The 12638-nt window shown below is 41.5% G+C and overlaps 1 protein-coding gene and 2 pseudogenes across 2 annotated transcripts in view; 1 reads left to right on the top strand and 2 right to left on the bottom strand.

Moving 5' to 3' along the window:
* The window catches only part of BMS1 (BMS1 ribosome biogenesis factor), a 92798-nt gene that overhangs the window by 31790 nt on the left and 48370 nt on the right, over positions 1 to 12638 (top strand). For both annotated transcript variants that reach the window (XM_042907997.1, XM_042907996.1), the window contains 2 exons: positions 1944 to 2025; positions 2899 to 3020. The gene's annotated coding sequence lies outside the window, so the exon portion shown is untranslated. The remainder of the gene's footprint in view (positions 1 to 1943; positions 2026 to 2898; positions 3021 to 12638) is intronic.
* LOC122201821 lies at positions 1921 to 2612 on the bottom strand (annotated as a pseudogene).
* LOC122201820 lies at positions 2736 to 3493 on the bottom strand (annotated as a pseudogene).

Here is a 12638-nt window from a genome sequence, read left to right as displayed (position 1 = left end):
TAATCCTCCAATACCAAACCCAAAGACATGGAGATCTGCAGTCTACCAGAGACAGAATTCAAAAGAGCTGTTTTGAAGAAACTCAATGAACTAGAAGAAAACACAGAAAGACAATTCAACAAAATTCAATTTCTCACATGAACAAATTGAGAAATTTAACAAAAAATAAAAAGGACCAAACCAGTTCCAGAACTGCAGAATTCAATGAATGAAATAAAAAATACAATAGAGAACATCAACAGCCGAGCAGGTCAGGCAGAAGCCAGAGGACAGGCACTTTGAAATAACCCAGTCAGAGAACAAAGAAAAAGAATGAAAAAGAGCTGAGAAAGCCTATGCGATCCTTGGGAAACCATCAAAAGAACCAATAACAGAACTGGGGTTTCAGAAGAAGAAAAGAGGGAAAGGGAGCATAAAGCTTATTTAAAGAGAATAATGATGGAGAACTTCCCAAATCTTCAGAGAGACTTGGATATCCAAGTTCATAAAGCTAATACATTAGCCCATTATTTCAATTCCAAACAATCTTCTCCAAGACACGTTATAATTAAACTGTCAGAATTCAAAGAGAGAGACCCTAAAAGCAGCTAGAGAAAAAAAGATTAGATTTTCAGCAGATATATTCCAAGTGCTGAAAGAACAAAATTACCAGTTAAAAACATTCTATTGGGCAAAGATATCCTTCAAAAATGAAGCAGAAGCAAAGAATTTCCCATATAAACAAAAGCTGAGGGAGTTCATCACCACTAGACCTGCCTTACAAGAAATGGGGAAAGGAGGTCTTCAAACTAAAGTGAAAAGACACTAACTAACATGAAAACATGAAAATATATAACATACTGATAAAGGTAAATATAATAGGGAGATTTAGAAAACTCTAATTCTGTAATATGATGTGTTAATCGCTCAACTATAGTATAAAGATTAAAGGAAAAGCATATTAAAATTAACTATAGCTACTGTAACTTGTTAACAAATATACAACATAAAAGGGAAATTGTGATATAAAAACAAAAGAGAATAAAAGGGTAGAATTTTTGTATGGAATTGAAGATAGGCTGCTACCAGTGTAAATGGACTATTATATCTATAAGATGTTTTATGATAAGCACAAAGCAAAAACCTAGAGTAGATTCTACCTTGAGTAGAAAAGATAAAGGAATCAGAGCATACCACCACAGAGGATCACCAAGGCACAAAGGTAAGGAGCAAGAGGGGGGAAAAAGAAACAATAGAAACCTATGAAAATATAGTTACCACCATGTTAAATGTGAGCGAGTGAATGCTCTTCTCCAAAGATCAGTACAACAAAAGGATATTTGTTCTCATCACTTCCATTGAACATTGTACCAGGGATTTTAGTTAGTACAATAATGCAGAGAAGAAACAGAACACATCCACATTGTATAAGTAATAGCATCTTCACAGAAACATGATCATCTATACAGAAAATCCAGTAGTTGAGAACCACAACAAAATCCTCTTTCTGTCTAAGCACATCTGTTGTTGTGATGCAAGTTTTTGTTGATTCATACAAATACTTTGGCAAGGGTATCAGCCTCTGCCCTGGCAATGCATGCTTTTGATGGATGGCAAGCAGTATAACATGTTGATTTACCAAGTATCTTCCTATGTGCTGTCTAAATTCCACAATCTAATGAAACAACCATGGCTCTAGACATTCAATAGATTCCATCAGGATCTACTGCTAGACTTGTAACAGCATCCAAAGGAACTACCATAGAATGGATCATTTTACCCATTTTATATTGTGAAAAATTTGATGGATGTGTCTATCTTCATTAGCAGTTTTTGTAACAGGAAGTATGGGATGATTTACTACTCTGTTAATGTGTTTATTGAATTGTAAACCAGAATCTATCTGTGATGAAATCATCACCAATGACTGATATTTCTAAATCATAAATTAACTGTTCTGCCAGTGTTGAAAGAGGTCACCACATGAACTGGATCCCAGCTGGAGAGTGAACCGATATTCAGTATTACACCCGCCTTGTCTCTATTGTAAGTGCAAATACCTGGCAATTTTTCTTCCAGATTCCACAACTTAACAGTGCCACCTGCTGAACAAGAAAGACAGTAACTGACTTTTTTTTTTTTTTAATTCCAGTATAAGCAAGACCCCAAACAGCATCTGTATAAGCAATTAAAGTGCCAGCTAAAACATTTGGTTTATATGTATCATGGATCCACATTCGGGCTAGGCATATTCTACCCCCAGATGGTTGCATCATTACTACCACTATACCACTGTTCTCCATTAGAACTAATAGCTAATGACAGAACATGGCCAGTGTGGACCCTAAATGTGTAGCTAGGCTCTACATCTACAGAAGCACTCTTTGGGGCTGGAGCCGTTTTGTTTTGTGTGTGTGTGTGTGTGTGTGTGTGTGTGTGTGTGTGTGTTTAAGTTCCAAAGTTTCAGAGAGGTCCTCAGAGGCAGTGACCAGCACAAGTTCCACAGGATGAAAAGCAAATGCCTGTACTCCATCAAAATGCTTCCATAGTGTATACTTGGGGTTCCATGTCTTTGGAAAGGCATCTTTATTGACAGCCAGACAAGCCATAACCATAGTCTGCATGATTTATTACTGGCAAGTCTGCAAGGTCTCCAAAGTCCAATACGCTTAGCATCAGAACCCATTAAAAAATGACTAGCCGCCTCCAGGTAGAAACGTGATTGGTTCAGCCGGTTCTGTGCCCTCCCCTGCACCTCAAGTTTCTTCATCTCCATCACCGTCTTCAGCAGTCCCTAAAAAATCAGATTCTTTCAGTTCTTCCTCAGTATCAGGATCATTAGGTCAGTAGCAAAACCTTCATTACCTATTTCGTGTTTATTCGTCTGACATTTGTCTTTTCTTTCTGGGATGCCTTCAGTCATGCCATTATCGTCTTCTTCATCACTCTCATCAGCATTTTCTAAGAAACAGTGTCTCAGGAACACCACCAAAAGACCGTTGGATTTGTCCCTTTTTCTTAGAAGACTCACCTCCATTCAGGTGAGTCCATTCCTCCATTTGGTTCTGAATTTGTCCAAGTAATGACCTTACCTGCTGACACTGTACATAGAATGTATCTGTGTAACCTGCTTCCTGAAGATGTTATCGTAACAGCTGGCTGCCTTGCTTCCACTCTAACTGGATCTTCTGAGGTTCTATGGGAGCCTCTGTATCTTTGATTTGTTCTGATTCAAAAGATAGCATTTTCAAACCATCATGGCTCAGTTTTGTGCCATATTTTAATTTGTGATATTTTACCCTTTCTTGTTTTAGTGCACATGCTAACACCTTTCTTCTAAGTACTTCATGTTTTCTTGATCTTTTCTTTCTCCTTGCAAAAATGCTATCTGGGTTTGCAGCGTGGCCCATTTCCACTTCCGAGTGTTTCCATTCTATCTTCAGACAAACCCACTAGAGCTGGATATAGGGCACCATCCCCAGATGGAGTACTGTTGTGTCTGGGACACAGGGCCCTTTCCTTTACCCACTCCCTCTGAGAAAGGCTCATGTTTCTCCTAGGTCCCAGGTCCCTCCTGCTACCAGGGCCCAGGGTGAGATGCCTACAGCTAGAGGGAGGGTGGCCCTGTGCTGGCCAGGGTAGAGGCCAGTTGGGAGAGGAGTAGGGAGGGAGGTCATTGCTATACCTGCTGTGAATCAGAGCAAGGAGCTGCTGGCAGCTGCCATTATAGGCCCTTGTCCGTCTGCTTCAGCAGGCTTTTGTAAAAATATAGAAATTGAGAAGCTGATTCTAAAATTCATATGGAAATGTAAAGGGCCTAGAATAATGAAAACAACTTTGAAAAACAAGAACAAAGAGGATTAAGAGTTCCTTGTTTCGAGGGATGCCTGGCTAACTCAGTTGGTTTATACATCCGACTTCTGCTCAGGTCATGATCTCAGGTTTGTGAGTGTGAACCCTGCATCAGGCTCTGTGTTAACAGCTCAGCCTGGAGCCTGCTTCAGATTCTGTGTCTCCCTCTCTCTCTGCCCCTCCCCTGCTCACTCTTTTTCTCTTTAAAAAAATAAATAAACATTAAAAAATAAATAAAAAGAAAAGATTTCCTGGTTTTGAGTTTTGTAAAGCTACATCAATCAAGACAGGGTGGTAGTGGCATAAATGTTGACAAATATATTACTTGGACAGAAAACAGAGCGCAGAAATAGACCAGAATATATATGGAGAACTGTATGAGCAAAATGCAAAGGCAATTCAATGGAGAAAGGGTAGTATTTTCCACAAATGGTGTTGGAACATTTAGATATTCTTATGCAAAAAACCCTTAGATCTTTACCTTTTACAATATAAAAGTTAGATAAAAATGGATACAGACCTAAGTGTTAAACCTAAAAGTATAAAACTTACAGAAGAAAACAAAGGAGGAAGTGTTTGTGATCTTGGGTTGCACAAAGCTATCAAAATAAATTTTGTGGTTGTTCCAAGTTTTGGGGTTGTTTGTTAAATGGCAATAAGCAGAACAGTAAATTTAATAGTCTCAAGGCTGCTTCAGGAAAGACCAACACCAGTGGATTAGGCACCATTATTTAGACCCACATGACTACTGTGGGTCTGCAGTATAATTGTCTCCATCAAGTGCAGATCTAAATATAATTTAGATCTCATCATTAAGGTATCCAAAAGATCTCATCATTAAGGTATCCAAAAGATTCTGGATTACTTATAAAATATTGACAACTTATTGAATGAAAACAGATGTACTCATTGATAGAGCAAATGCACGGACTTTTTTTCATATTATATCTGAAGCCCCTTTGATGTCCCCTAGACCAAGCCACGTGAGTATGGGGAGATAGCTATGTAGTGGAATTAAGGGAGATAGGTATCTTCCAGAAGGGAGGCCTGCCAGAAGCCCCAGGGTGATGGTACTTGTTTCCATGCCCTAGAGAAGCAGGTCCCTGTGATGATTAATTTTATGTGTCAATTTGGCTGGGCCACAGAATTGAGGTATTTGGTCAAATATTATTGTGGACGTTTCTCTGAGAGTGTTCTGGGTGAGATTTACATTTAAATTGGTGGAGATTGAATAAAGCAGATTGCTCTCCTGGTTGGGCCTCATCCAATCAATTGAAGGCCTGGGTTTAAAAGGAATTCTCCAGAAGACTGCCTTCAGAGTTCATCTGCAATATTGGCTCCTCTTGGTTTTCAAGCAGATAGCCCTCAGACTCAAACTACAACTCTTTCCTTAGTCTCCAGTCTGCCAGCCTCCTTCATCAGATTTTGGACTTGCCAAGCCTCCAAAATCACATGAGCAGATTCCTTAAAATAAATCCTATTACCTCTATCTCTGTATGTATGTACTCTTGGTTCTGTTTCTCTGGAGAACCCTGACTAATACTGTCTCCTAGGATGGTCTTTCTTTGAGGGAGGCATGATCTTAGGATGGTGCAAAAGTTTCCAGCCTAGGCGTTGGGTATTAACACATCACCATCCTTTGACTCTCTCTCCCTGGATTTTTGAAAATCCTCTCATCATCTATTATATCCACATATATTTCTCTCCAGCATATGCTCAGGCCTTATGAAACCCCCTTGACTAAACAGAGGAGCATTGAGGAGAAAAATCTAAATAGTGGTGTCTGAAGCACCTGGGTGGTTCAGTCATTTAAGCTTCTGACTTCGGCTCAGGTCATGATTTCACAGCTTGTGAGTTCGAGCCCTGCATCAGGCTCTGTGCTTATGGCTCAGAGCCTGGAGCCTGCTTCAGATTCTGTGTGTGTGTCTCTCTCTGCCCCTCCCCTGCTCATGCTCGCTCTCTTAAGAATAAATAAACATTAAAAAAATTAAAAAAAATAGTGGTGTCTGGTGAAAAAGAGAATGTATATTGGGAAGCAAGTAACACAGGGTAGATGCAAGTTGGGGGCCTAACTTCCATTGCAGATGCCATGTAATTTCATGCCCATGGAAATCTCCTCTTTGATGTCTTTACTTAGATTCTATTTTCTAATTGGCAAGTATAAATTTTTTTAAGCACAATATTATGTGGTCATTTTAAGGGGGAAAATAAAGTTTTGTGCTGGGGTCCTGGGGTTCTAGCATTTCAGCTCTGGAGAGGATTGGCACTAGAAAGGTTATCACACCTTAGCTACATGAGCCTGTGATCAATACTTATGTGAAAAGATTTTTCTGAAGGTGGAGATTTTGTTCATAGATATTCATATATAATGAATGTTCTAAGAACAGTTAGGGATAGAGAGATGAAAATGACACTATCCCTACCCACCTTACCTTATGTTTTAGCTTTTTTTTTTTTTTTTTTTTTAAATTTTTTTTTTCAACATTTTTTTATTCATTTTTGGGACAGAGAGAGACAGAGCATGAACGGGGGAGGGGCAGAGAGAGAGGGAGACACAGAATCGGAAACAGGCTCCAGGCTCCGAGCCATCAGCCCAGAGCCTGACGCGGGGCTCGAACTCACGGACCGCGAGATCGTGACCTGGCTGAAGTCGGACGCTTAACCGACTGCGCCACCCAGGCGCCCCTGTTTTAGCTTTTAAACCATAGCAGAATGTAGTTGTGAACTAAATGGATAAGAGAAAAAAAATCACACTCAACTGAAGGAGCCAGACTGTCACTCCTGAGTCATTCAACACCTAACCCTAACTTCTCCCTTTAACACCCCAAGGTAAGAGAAGGGCAAGAGATGTTCTCCAAGTTTTCTAGGTGATTAGATTGTATTTGACGCATGTATTTAGGGCTAAGAAGAAGCTGGGCACCAGGTGTGCATTTATAATTCTATATGGTCTAAATAGAAATCTACTAAATTGGTTTTGTGCATTTTTTCTTAGCTACAGAGAAAAAGTCTTATTTCCCGTATTTTACTAAGGTTGTCACTGTTTCCATATTTATACAGTTTTTGAAATTAATTGTAAATATTGGTCATTAGGAGAGGTAGAGATTCAGGTCTGGCCAACGCTTGTGTTGCCACGACTGCCAGAAGAATCTTTGCAGTATGTGGCTCTCCCCCACCACCAACATTAGTCTCAGGTAAGGACACCCCAGCATTAGGGCTGCAGACTCAGCCCACAGTCTAGCCACACCAGCTGCAAGGACATCTTGGAATGCTGGCTCCGACTTCATCTCAGGAAAGCACAACATGTAGTGGGGGGAACTCCCAGACATGAAAAGTGGACAAAAGAAGTACACAGCCCCAAAGCTGGACAAATGTCCCTACATGAACTGCAGAGAATTTGGGAGCCAGTGTAACCATCTCATTAAGAACTATAAAAGTGTGAGGGGCACCTGGGTGGCTCAGTTGGTTAAGTATCTGACACTTGATTTCAGCTCACGTCATCATCTCACGGTCCATGAGATCGAGCCCCACTTTGGGTTCTGTGCTGACAGTGTGGGGCCTGCTTGAGATTCTCTTTCTCTCTCTCTCAAAATAAATAAGCTTTAAGAAAAACAAGATAATAATGGTGTGGGAAAATTTGACATAGAATTTCATACCTAAACAAATCATAGTTCCAGTTTTCCATTATTTTCACAATTTTTTCTTTAAATACATCACTTGTATTTGTTTGCAAAGCAAACATTTTAGTAGCAATACTTACAGTATAGCCCAAATGTTTTCCTGAAGAAGAACAAATAAACCAAACATCAATTTTTTTTTAATTCAATAGATTGTCCCTCGTAGGAGAAACCAAGATTTTCTCAGACATCCAATGACTCAAAAGAAATGACACATAAACAAACAGAATAATTGTTGAATGAGAAACATTATGTTTGAAAAGCCAATGACATAAACATGGGATGGGGCTAGCATTAGGTCAGCAAACCAATAAAACCATTAATGGGAGAAAGTGTGTGCTAACAAGTCTAAGTAAAGTGTGCTAGTTTGGAAGGCTTCACAATGCCAAACTACAAAAGAAATATTTTAAAGGAAACGATAGAAGAACTAAAATAAGGAATGTAACAGCCCAATGTAAATCAAGAGAGAACAGGAAATTGAAGGATAGTGCTGTAAAATACAAGAGAACAAAGAATTAGCTTTTCATAAAAATTGGTCAAAGGTTACTATTCTTATTGCGTGGGTGAGAGAAATTGATGATAAGGATGTTTAGGAAATATTTAAAGATGCTCTATTACAGAATGTGATTGTTTTTCTTCTAAATTAGATGTGCATATCTCAATGACCTGGGGGATATATAATTTAAATAACCAAGACTGAGCTGTACCCTAGACTATTTTAATGAGAATTTCAGATAAAAGAGACAAAGAGACACATGGATTGTCAAAAGAAAAGAAAAAAAAAAAGCTCCTCAGATGATTCTGATGACTACCCCCTTACGTACAATGAGTCTAAAAACAGTCACTGTAATTTACAAAATAAAATATCAAGAGTCAAGGTCAGTCAGGCAAAAGGAAAGCATAAAAAAGTAGAACATACAAAATTGGTCTGGTAATATGTGAAATGTAATAGGAAGTAATAATAGAACATATATATTAATATATCATTGATTTTTTTATATATCAGTTATATATACATACATAAAATATATTTGGGAATCCAATCTTCTGAGCTCATGTCTCCAAGGACTATGTATGATGCCTGAGCTCTCCTCAGGTGGTGAAATCTAGTGTTGAGCAAGCTGGCAGGCCTTCACTGCATAAAATGTGCTCTGCTTCAGACCTACATGCACCTGATCAGAGGCCGAGGGGCCCTAGGCTGCTTCTCAGAGGAACGAAGCAGCTGGAAGGGCACACCTGGATGTCCCTCCTGGGTGCTCCCCAAATAAGTGGTGGTTTTCTCTCTTGATTTATTTCTACTTCATTTTTGTAGGTATCCATAACGTGTCTGCTCTTTTCAACAAGGCTGTGGGGTCCCTAAAGGCAGGGCTGTCCCTATGGCTTCTAGATCATCAGAGCCTGGTACCCAGTGGGCATTCATGGATATTATTAGGATGAAAAGGGGGAGCAGGGGCCTGGTGGGGCCATGGCCAAAATGCACAGCTCCACCTGACTGGTCATGGCCCACCTCTCTCTTTCCTTTAGATTCATCCAGGCTCCCAGAGGCAGCAGGCCTGATGCCACCTCGCACACACTCTGGCAGGTGACTTTGCCCTGAGTCCTCCTATCCTAGCACTTCTCACGGTGTGCCCTGGTGGGCAGCTCGCTGGAGAAAGCAAGGGCTCTGGGTTAAGCAAGAGAGCTCGGGGTTATAGTACTGAAGAACAAAGCGGTGTTCAGACTCTCTTAGTCTTGCTCTTCTCTCTACAAACTGGATATGCTGCTTAACTAAGGACTGCAGAGGAGAATTGGACCCCTAGAGCTGCTGGACCTGCCCCCTGTGGCCTGAGTCATGGTGTGTGTCCAGGTGTCTGAACCTGACTGTGTATGAGTGTGCACAGCTCTTGTGAGCACCTGCCTGCCCTCACCTACCTGACAACTTAGGACCTGAGGCCAGTGCAGCTGCGTGACCTGCCTCCCACAGTGAATGACAGGGCGTATTATGGAGGCCAGATCCACGCCTCATTCCCCAGCAGGTGCAACTGAGGAGAGAAGGCCGAGGCCACTGAAAGATAAATTGTGCAGCTAGGAGCATTTGGCTGGCTTCTGCTGCATCCAGGAAATGGTTCTTACTGGCTCCTGGTCATCCTTTGTGCCACAGAGAAGAATTTGGTAAGCCAAAATTATGGGCAGGACCTGAGTCTCCAAGATCAACAGGATAGGCAACACATCCACAAAGGCAGGGACTCCTGGAAACCCGAAATCCTGTAGACTGGTGGCTCTCAATGCTGGTCCCAGGACCAGCAGCATCAGCTTCACCTGGGAACTTCTTAAAATGCAAATCCTTGGGCCCTACCCAAGCACTTCTGAATCAGAACTCCAATGGGACTGTCAATCTATGTTTTTTTTTTTTAATTTTTTTTTAACGTTTATTTTTGAGAGAGACAGAGACAGAATGCGGTGGGTTAGGGGCAGAGAGAGAGGGAGACACAGAATCCGCAGCAGGCTCCAGGCTCCGAGCTGTCAGCACAGAGCCTGAGGCAGGGCTTGAACCCACAAACCGTGAGATCATGACCTGAGCTGAAGTCGGATGCTCAACCGACTGAGCCACCCAGGCACCCCTGTCAATCTATGTTTTAATGAGCCCCACAGGAGATTCTGATGTGTGCTAGATTTGAAGACCATGGCCCTAGAGCATCCTCTTACTGTGGCCATCAGCTCTTCCAATTCCACCTCCCCAAGTCCTCCAGCCTGTTTTTGAAATTGCTCTCATGAAGCTTGCCTTGAGTTTACAAGTAAGGAGCCCCAAGGAGTAGTGCTTGTCCTGTACTGACTTCTATCACCCTGAGCACTTCTCCTTACCAGGGATACAAGTCCTTTTCTTGCAAATGGAAGACCCACAAAGTAGAGATGGTTTTGTCCTTCGTGCACAGCATCTTTATGCTGCCATAGAGACTGAGCTGGTGGCCACATAACCTGACGCACTTTGTCTGGGTGCCCCTGCCTGACCATAGCGTGCTCATGGTAAACTTTGAACACAGTCATCCCACTGACAAGAACTGGCCCAGAAATCATCCAGTGAAGCCATGCTCAACCTTAGCTGTTTCCGTGAAGTTGAACAGCCTGACCTCAATAAGCTGACATGAATAAGGACCTCACTTACTGTTGTCCATTCTCCCAGGTCTGCCTCTGTGCGCTAGGGATGCCCTGCCTCATGCCTGGTCCACTGCCCAGAAGGCCTGCCCAGCGCTGGATACCTGCTCCTCTTCCTGTAGGAGAACTCCTGAGAATTTTAGAAGTAGACTTTGGAAAACTTTAATCTGGGCTATGGTAGGCTTTCATGGGTCCAGAAATGTGTGAAATTTTAACAACTGTATATGAGGGTGAAAAAGTGAATTTTTCTGGACATGCATAAAATTCTCAAAGGGATCTATTGCCCCCAGTAGGCTAAGAACCGCTTTCTGTAAGAGCCCCTCAGCAATCTCTGGAAGGTTCCTAAATATAAATGGGTAATCTTAATCCATAATTAAGTATTAAAGGGAAAGAAAAATGGGCAAAGAACCTAAAATGGCAATTTATTGACTAAAAAAATACATGACTTGTAAACATGAATAGAATATACATTCTGAAAATACACAAAGCCCAAGTGTATGGCTCAATAATTACAAAGTCAACAACCTAGAAACTAGCACCAGATGAAGAAACAGAACACTCACTACTAGGCACTCCAGAGCTGTCTGCAAGACCCCTCCCACTCATATATTCCCCTCCTCTACAAAAGGAACAATTATCCTGACTTCCATTGCCATATGTCAATTCTGCCTAGTTTCAGACTATATAAATAGGAACATATATGTTCTCCTTTGTGTCTGGCTTCTTTTGCTAAATATCATCTATATTGTTGCTCATGGTAGTTTATTTTCATTGTTACATATTATTCCATTGTATCAATATAGTTTAGTCATGCTTCTGCTGATGGACTTTTGGCTTTTTCCCAGTTTGGACAATGCTATGAACACTCTTGTACATGTCTTTTTTTAAAAAAAAATTAAAATTATTTATTTATCTTAGAAAGACAGCAGAGAAGGGGCAGAGAGAGAGGGGGGAGAGAGAATCCCAAGCAGGCTCCACACAGTCAGTGCAGAGCCCTACTTGGGGCTCAGTCTCATGAAACAAGAGATCCTGACCTGAGCCAAAATCAAAAGTCGGACGTTTAACTGACTGAGCCACTCAGGTGCCCTGCGGTTGCATTTTGAAGGTAGAGTTAATAGGAATTTCCTGATAGGTTGGATATGGAGGCTAGAAAAAGAGAGGAGACAAGGATGTGTCTGAAGTGTTGGGCCTAATCAACTTCATGGCTAGAACAGTCATCAACTGAGATAAAAAACTGGACGGCCAGTTTGGTTTGAGAGAGATCAGGGGTTTTCTTTGAGCATGTTACATTTGAAATGTCTATTATACATCCAAATAGATATGTGAGGGAGGCAGCTGGGGTTCAAGAAAGAGGTCTGAGTCATTGATATAAATATGGGAGTTGTTGGCAAATGATGGTGTATTTTAAAGGTCTAATTAGGAAAGAGAAACTACACTGTAATTTGAACAGGGAGAGTTTACATTAAAACTTACTAGCTACAACAGGGGATTGGAGCAATGGGGTATGGGCTAGTAAGAAGAGAACTCTAAAGAATATTAAGAATAGCAGATTTGAGGAGTAGCTACTACCCTAGGACAGAGATAGAGGGCCCAGGAACAATCCCACTCCTCACCCCCAACCTCCATCTGTGGAGAGCTAGACCTCATTGAAGGGGTATGGCCATGGCCCACTGGTGTCAGGGTGGTCCCTATGATGCTGCACCACTGGAACTTGGAAATCCCTCTCCGGGTGCTACGGAAAAGGTAAGTGTCTCAGGGGAGTCACTCCATGACAAAAATTCCAGGAGGTGGAGGAACGTGGAGAAAGAGTGGGGCACTGCTGGCCACCAGATACTGGAGGAGCTGGCCCTGGAGAAATGACCCATCTACAGAATCCTGACCAAGGAGCAGAGCAGGACCAGAAAGCTTGCTCCTACAAGGTCTCTCCACTGCCCTCTACTGACAAAACTTAACATATATGCCAGCGTCAAAGGAAAAATGCGAAGTAGGCAATGAAGAATG

The sequence above is a fragment of the Panthera leo genome, chromosome D2 (assembly GCF_018350215.1).
Source record: "Panthera leo isolate Ple1 chromosome D2, P.leo_Ple1_pat1.1, whole genome shotgun sequence".
Taxonomy (NCBI): domain Eukaryota; kingdom Metazoa; phylum Chordata; class Mammalia; order Carnivora; family Felidae; genus Panthera; species Panthera leo.
Note: the sequence above shows the minus strand (reverse complement) of the source record. Positions and strands in the feature narration are given on the sequence as shown.